The sequence below is a fragment of the Aulonocara sp. 'chitande type north' Nkhata Bay genome, linkage group LG1 (assembly GCF_057382095.1).
Source record: "Aulonocara sp. 'chitande type north' Nkhata Bay isolate Kocher_YH1m ecotype deep benthic linkage group LG1, A_spYH_male_GT1.1, whole genome shotgun sequence".
NCBI lineage: Eukaryota > Metazoa > Chordata > Actinopteri > Cichliformes > Cichlidae > Aulonocara > Aulonocara sp. 'chitande type north' Nkhata Bay.
In genome coordinates, this window is record NC_141344.1 from 25,317,456 (window position 1) to 25,324,765 (window position 7,310).

Here is a 7,310-nt window from a genome sequence, read left to right on the forward strand (position 1 = left end):
CAGTCTAATTCCCCTAAAATGAAACTGAATTTCCATTTTATTTTATTTAACATTATAATGTAATTATTTAAACCAGGGGTGCTCAATACGTCGATCGCGATCGACCAGTCGATCGCAAAGGTAGTATTGGTAGATCGCATGGCATTAAAAAAAATAGATGCCAGCCTATCATCCATCCCGTCACTTGATTGATACAGGGAAGCCAGTCAGATGACAGCAGATTTTTTCTGACGCTTAGGTCGCTGCGCATGCGCAAACAGCGGCGCGAAGTGTAGTAAAACTGACAAGCTAGTCAGCGAGTTAACTCCAATTTTTAGCTCTCGGTTTTTTCTCTTAAACCTGGCCGTCAGCAGCTACTGTCCGGACTATGCATCCCTGGCTGATTCAATTCAGTGCAAGTCATCAGAGTAAACTCAGGTAATGACAAAAAATTTACATAGTTAATTGTGTTGTGAAATATTGGATATTGCGGTTATGCATGTATATACATTGTAGATATAAAGAATCCTCAATATATTTATAAATAAGTATATGTTTTGGATTTTTGTAGTGGGTAGATCATTTTGACTTGGTCATTTTATAAGTAGCTCACATGCGGAAAAAGTGTGAGCACCCCTGATTTAAACCTACAAATACCTACTCAACGACACACTATAATAAGGAGGGAAATAATTCAAGTTTTTAGCAGGAAGAAGAAATATTATACAATAAGTAATTTTAAGTAGGGGAAAAGGATGCTGAAGAAGACGGCAAGACCTGGTCACTTGAAAAGAAATGGCAGCTAGAACTGAGTTGAACAGCTTCTCTGATGCTTTGAAAGATGCAGTAAGATAAATCTGTCGTGGTGTGTGGATGAAGCGGACTCGAGCGAAGATCTCCTTGCAATGATACAGTGAATTTATTTACAGAGTGAAACAATTACAGTCCAGTGAAATCCCTCGGCCGTGGCCCCCGTGGTCCATTCACCCAGCTCCCGTCTTCTACTCTCCACCTCCTAGTGCGAAAGACAAAAAAAAGGAGTAAATAGCAATCCGAAAGCGAGTTGGAAAAAGCACACAATCAAGACACTACTAACGAGCTTAGAATAATGATCCAGCGCTGACTGAAGCCTGGTCACTGCGTTAAATACACCGGGGTCTGATGGCGGATAATTCATGGCAGCTGGTGAATGTTAATTAATCGGCGGTGTGCCGAAGCTCCGAACGGAGCTACTTCCGGGTTGGTGGACCTGCCTCCGGGGAAGCGCGGCTCCATCTAAATAAACTCAAACATAAATGATCAGGTCGCCCAGCAGGGCTAGTCAGACCATGACAAAATCTGCCAAGTATTCTCTTGGCAAATGTGCAATTGCTGCATAATAAAATGGACAGATGTATTTCAGAATTCTAGGTCATCACACAATAGTACATCAGAGACTGTTCAGTTCTGTGTTTTACAGAAACATGGCTCACCCAAAAGACCCCCCAGAAGGTCTTTTCACTGTCAGGCTACATGGCCTAGAGATGTGACCACAGCATGAAAGAGTGCAAAACTGGCTACCCCAGAGATTACGTTTTTAACTAAACTATGGACATCAAATGTTCAGCATCTGGGAATCTGGTGCAGGCTATTTTATTTACCAGAAGAACTACAGAGTACAGCATTTACACCCTTGGTTTAAGTGCATGAAGCACTGAAATAAGTCTTTCAGCATTGTCAGCAAGTATTAAAATGCATAACCTGCTGCTGCCTTAGCTGATTCTAACCATTTTCATGAAAACTCTATCTTACTTAAATGTGAATATATAATCTTTCTTACTATAGGAAGCAGGACACTTGTTTAGTGATATCAAAAAGATATTTTCATGGTCCCCTGGTCTTCTTGTGCTGACCTGCTTTTTCTGATTGTTCTTGCTCTTTGTTGCTCTCTCACTCTGTGAGTGTGTATGTGTGTGTATGTTTGTGTATGTGTATCCACCATTCTGATTCACATACCTGGAGATGGTTGGTAATCTACTCACCTGTGTGCAATTGGTCATTACCTGTCCGGTGAAAGGAAGACAAAAATTATTCAGCAGGGAAGGACATGGCCCTCTTTGTGTAAGACAAAGAAGAATCGCATCTGGTAAATAGTTATATTGTGGTCAAACAGTCCACTTTATTGACTTATACTCTGGGTAGGCAAAACACAGGGCCATGGCTGTAATGGTTTAAATACTGCCCGAGCAACTTCAGGTTTCGGCTCTACATAGTCATCTTGCAAATACTGCTAAAAAAACTTGACCTGTATTTCTGTTCCTATCGAGCAATCACAAGTCTGTTTATCTCCAACACAACAAGGACACCACTGATTTTATGCCACCCAGTGCTAAAAGACCATAATTCAACTATCGACTGACCTCACAATAGGATAACAGGATAGAATTCAATCTGTTACTTATTCTGTTTCCATTGCAGATGATTACAATTACATTTTTTAAAAGCTGGATCTCTGTAACGCCTACCACCTGGTGCAGATAAAGAGAGAAATAAATCAAAAACATCTTTCAACACTCACCTGGGGCACTCTGGGTATCTTGTGATGCTTTTCAGACTTACCAACACACCAGTATTGTTCCACAGCATAGTTAAAGATGTCCTCTGGTACTTCTTCAGTTACTTTGTCTTTGTCTACTTGGATGATACTTTCATCATTTCCAAAACCCTCTCTGAGCATCAAAAGACAGAGTAACATTTATTGCAAAACAAACTGTTTGTCAAAGGAGAAAAATATGAATTTCATATTGATTCTGTGGTATTCTTGGAGATCCTGGTTGGAAGAAGCAGAACCACTATTCATTGTATGTACTAATCACGAAAACTTTTTGTATTTCCAAGCAACTAAGGAGCTGAATGCTCGTCAAGTCCCCCCCCCCCCCCCCCCGATTTTTTTTTTATGTTTAATTTCATAATTACATAATAGCTCTGCCCAATAATATTAAGCCTGATTTCACCAGGATTCAACTCCTTATTCTGTCTCTGAGTTACAACCCATCCAATTCATTCTTGGGTCTGCAATACTCAGCTGAATGAGCCAGATCCTGGGATGAGAACCGATCTTTCAATCACCTACCATCGCCTGCCTGCTCTCAGGTAATCCAATGGGCCCATTCAATACAGTTTACCTGCCACGTGACTGTAGTCACACTATAACTGTTCTTCAGAGAGTTATTTTGTGGTCTTCATTGGTCAAAGATGCCCTAACCTTTATAAACTTCTAAACTTCTAACTGACCATGTGTGCTCCATGGCATTCGTCTGGATTTCATTTTGGATTGAAGTCTTTAGGTCACATCCTAGGAAGCTTTTGGACGTTAGGTGGCATGGGTGCAGCCTTTGATATCTGGTGGACTGGCATAGCTATGGTCCTAAAGAGCATTCCTTGGTCCATAAGTCTGGATAAGTACTTGATCCAGGAATTTCACTGCAGGCACTCCAGCAGGCTCGGTGGGTTGCCAGGAGGGTTTTTCATTTCATTTTTTCATTTCATTTATTTATTCATTTTCAGGCACAACAAATACCTATATTGAACATAAAATACACAAAACAAAAAACAAAACTTGCCTGAAAAAGGAGTGGGACGAAGAAAACTTATTAAATCCTTACGTTCTCTCTGTCTGTCTCTCTTTCTTCCATATTAGTGTGAATGTCTTTCATAAAGGCAGCTAAATGATATAGGTACAGCATCTTTTCAGATGGACTATGCCATTTATATCTACTGATAACCCCTTCAAGACTTAAGGAACCCATACCATGCTGTCTGGGACAGATCACTCTCCAGATGAGATTTACACAGGATCTCAGTTTTCAGGTTACACCCCATAAGGCAACAGAGCCAGATAAAGTGTCAGCTGGAGCTCTGAAAACTTTTGCTGTACAAAAACATATTTTAATACTATGTTGGATTAGGTTTTCACTCTGTGCAACTTTTCTCAAAAAGACAAATACAAATCTCAAGAAATATTTCCCTTATGTAGTGCTCACGTCAGCACCTATGAAGCTCCTCAATCATGCAAGTGACTAGTTCATTTAATTTTGCGTATTCAACAGGTTGATGTACAAACCTCTGGCAGTTGCTCTCCTCTCAGTCTCACCAGTCTCACTGATAAGACTGATTTTCTTGTCTGGACAATAGTTCAGTTGTAACGCTGTCTATCCCAATATGTTAACAGCAAAGCTGTTCTGGACCTTTCTCACCTGCATCTGGATTTTAGAATTTTTGATAGAAAGACTTCCAATAGCTAGACTACTGACGTTTAGCAGTATCAGCAGTGCTGAAAAAAACAACAACAACTAAACACTGGAAGCCTCCAGTACTGCTTTATCAAGCCTAGTCTCTTTTACTTCAGTACTGATAACTGCCTAGTCACCCATAATTTCAGCTGCATTTCATTTTGCAGGTGACACAACCATCCTGGGACTTATCAAGAGAAACCATAAATCAAATTACTGGTAATGAGACGCTTACCCAAGAGAAAGAAGACAGTCTTGTCTTCTACACCAACAAGACCAAGAAGCTAAACCTGGATTTTAGGAGCAAACCAAACCATCTGCCAACTCTGCTGATTAAAGGTACTGATGTGTAACGTGTGTACACCTTTAGGTTTCTGATCCTGTTCATCACCAATAATCTGAGTTTGTCAGAAAAAACTTTCTTACTTTTGAGAAAGCATAGCAGAAACTCAGTTCTGTCAGGTGACTGAATAAAGCCTGTCTGAGCCATCAGCCTTCTGTCCAGGACTATAGACATGTTATTGAGAACATTCTCACCAGCTGTCTCATTGTATGGTAGAGGAATGCCAAAATAATAGAGAGAAAGGCCCTTTCAAAGAAGCATTAAAACCTTAGAGACGACTGAAAGAAGCACACCTCTTAACAAGAGAACAAACTGCAGCCCATCCTCACACACGCTACACACCCCATCACAAAGGTGTAGAAGCTCAGATATCCCCAACCAGAAAGCATCAGAGCATCAGCAGCTATCAGCCTACTGGTGAAAGACATTCATGAAGGAGTAAAATAGCTACCAGTAAAGATTCCTCTTATGCTATGATAACAGACTGACAGATCAGCTTAATTTTAAAAACACACAAAGACACACACACCACCCTGCACCAGGAAACACTGTTGAAAGGGTTAAATTTATAGTGTTAATAACAGCTTATTAGACTTTTAATAGTATTAATTATGAAACAACTATGTGTGAATCTAAACACAGCAATCCACCTAACATAGAAGAGTGGGCTGACACATTCATCTTAGCAGAAAATAATAATCCTTAATGAACGGCTTGAAGCAGGCCACTACTTCTCATCAGTCATTGTTTCATATCGGCAGATGACCCACAGGACATAGATATAGGCTTGGATTGCCAGTGAGTGCGACTGCATGCCATGCATGAACGCAACAAGAGCTCAGCAGGATTAGTGCTGCCTTAATGCTTCATGGCATAGATTCAACGAGGTGCTGGAAAGATTCCTTAGAAAGTTTGTTGGCATCAAACAGTTGCTGCAGATTTGTTGGCCACACATTCATGATGTGACTCTCCCATTCCACCACATGCGAAAGGTGCTCTATTGGATTCATTTCTGGTAACTGTGGAGGACATTTGAGTACAGTCATGGTTAAGAAACCAGTCAAACTTGCCTGTCAGATACCAACAACTATGCCACATTCAAAGTCACTTAAATCACCTTTCTTCCATATGGTGATGCTCGATCTGAACTTCACCAGGGCGTCTGGATCATATCTGCCTACACTGAGTTGCTGCCATATGATATATGCAGTGAACAAGCAGTTGAATATGTGTATATATATATATATATATATATATATATATATATTAGGGGTGCAACGATACACAAAATTCACGGTTCGGTTCGGTTCGATACTTTGGTGTCACGATTCGATATTTTTTCGATACAAAAAAATGTTCATGCCTTTTTCATTTGTCATTTATTTAAATTATAAATATATATTTTAACTCAAAAGTACAGTTTTTAAATTTAATGTTGCTGAAAAAACAAAGTAATAAAAAAATTAATCTACCTGATCGAGAAATCACTCATCTTTGGAAAAGAGAGTTTATTACAGAGAAATGGCTCTTTCCAAAATAAAAGCTATACTATACGCTTCTTCTGGGCTATATTCTCAGCAGCATATTAAACATATCAGGTCCCCATAAGGAGAATCGTGTGCTAACGGCTGTCTAAATGACTCGGGTAAAGTTTGTAGCATGCGTGCTTGTTGTTTTTGTCTGCTTCCACTTGTCTTTGCACTAGGATGATGTCGGAGTAAATGTGCAGTCATATTCGTTGTGTTCCCACTAGTGCTGTCAGCCTTAATCTCGTTGAAATGACGTTAACGCCACAACACGGCAAATCTCCGTTAACGAGCTACCCCTGATCGCCCTGTGCATGGGGCTAGACGGCCAACACGTTAACGAGCTAACTGCGCTAACACACTAGTTCCCACCCATGTAATTGAGCATTGCGTGGCACATCCAAACATACTGTTTTACTTTAGTCCACGACGCGCTTACCTTCAGGGTCATACGTCACATGAAAACCAAAATAATTCCAAACGCCAGATCTGAATGAGGGTGGGGGAGGTCCATGTTGCAAGGAGAGCTTAACTTCTGTCTCGCTAGCTTGCCCTGCGCTCAGTGAATCTGTGTTCGACTACTCCGCCTAGGCTGCACTGTCGAGCGCAGATCCACTGAGCGCTCAACACAGACAGCATCGTCAGAAGGAAAGTTGATAAAATAAATTAAAAATCTTGTATTGTTTGATACATATGCGTACCGAACTAAAAGCACTGTATCGAACGGTTCAATATCGATATGAGTATCGTTGCACCCCTAATGTATATATATATATATATATATATATATATATATATATATATATATATATATATATATTAGGGGTGCAACGATACACAAAATTCACGGTTCGGTTCGGTTCGATACTTTGGTGTCACGGTTCGATATTTTTTCGATACAAAAAAATGTTCATGCCTTTTTAATTTGTCATTTATTAAAATTATAAATATATATTTTAACTCAAAAGTACAGTTTTTAAACTTAATGTTGCTGAAACAAAAGTAATTAAAAAAATCAATATATCTCAGGGCTCTCAAAATTTCAAAATCCCTGGTAGCCCTTCGGGCAGGGACTCTTCAGTTTTTGGTAGCCCAAAATAAATGTAAGTAGCCCGAATAAAAAAGAGAGCAATTTTTGATTGATGTTTTGTTTCCTTTACAATATTATACTTTAATGTATAATATTGTAAA

At 39.6% G+C, this 7,310-nt stretch overlaps 1 long non-coding RNA gene across 2 annotated transcripts; it reads right to left on the reverse strand.

Annotated features, from left to right (window-relative positions):
- Positions 1 to 881: 881 nt before the first annotated feature.
- LOC147339171 (uncharacterized) lies at positions 882 to 6,756 on the reverse strand. Of its 2 annotated transcripts, XR_015130242.1 has the most exons (4): positions 6,559 to 6,756; positions 2,578 to 2,687; positions 1,076 to 2,021; positions 882 to 994 (listed from the first exon to the last, which is right to left on the reverse strand). It is a non-coding gene; the product is annotated as an uncharacterized LOC147339171 (long non-coding RNA). The 2 variants fall into 2 exon arrangements; XR_015130240.1 differs by having other exon boundaries at positions 1,076 to 2,687.
- Positions 6,757 to 7,310: the final 554 nt, after the last annotated feature.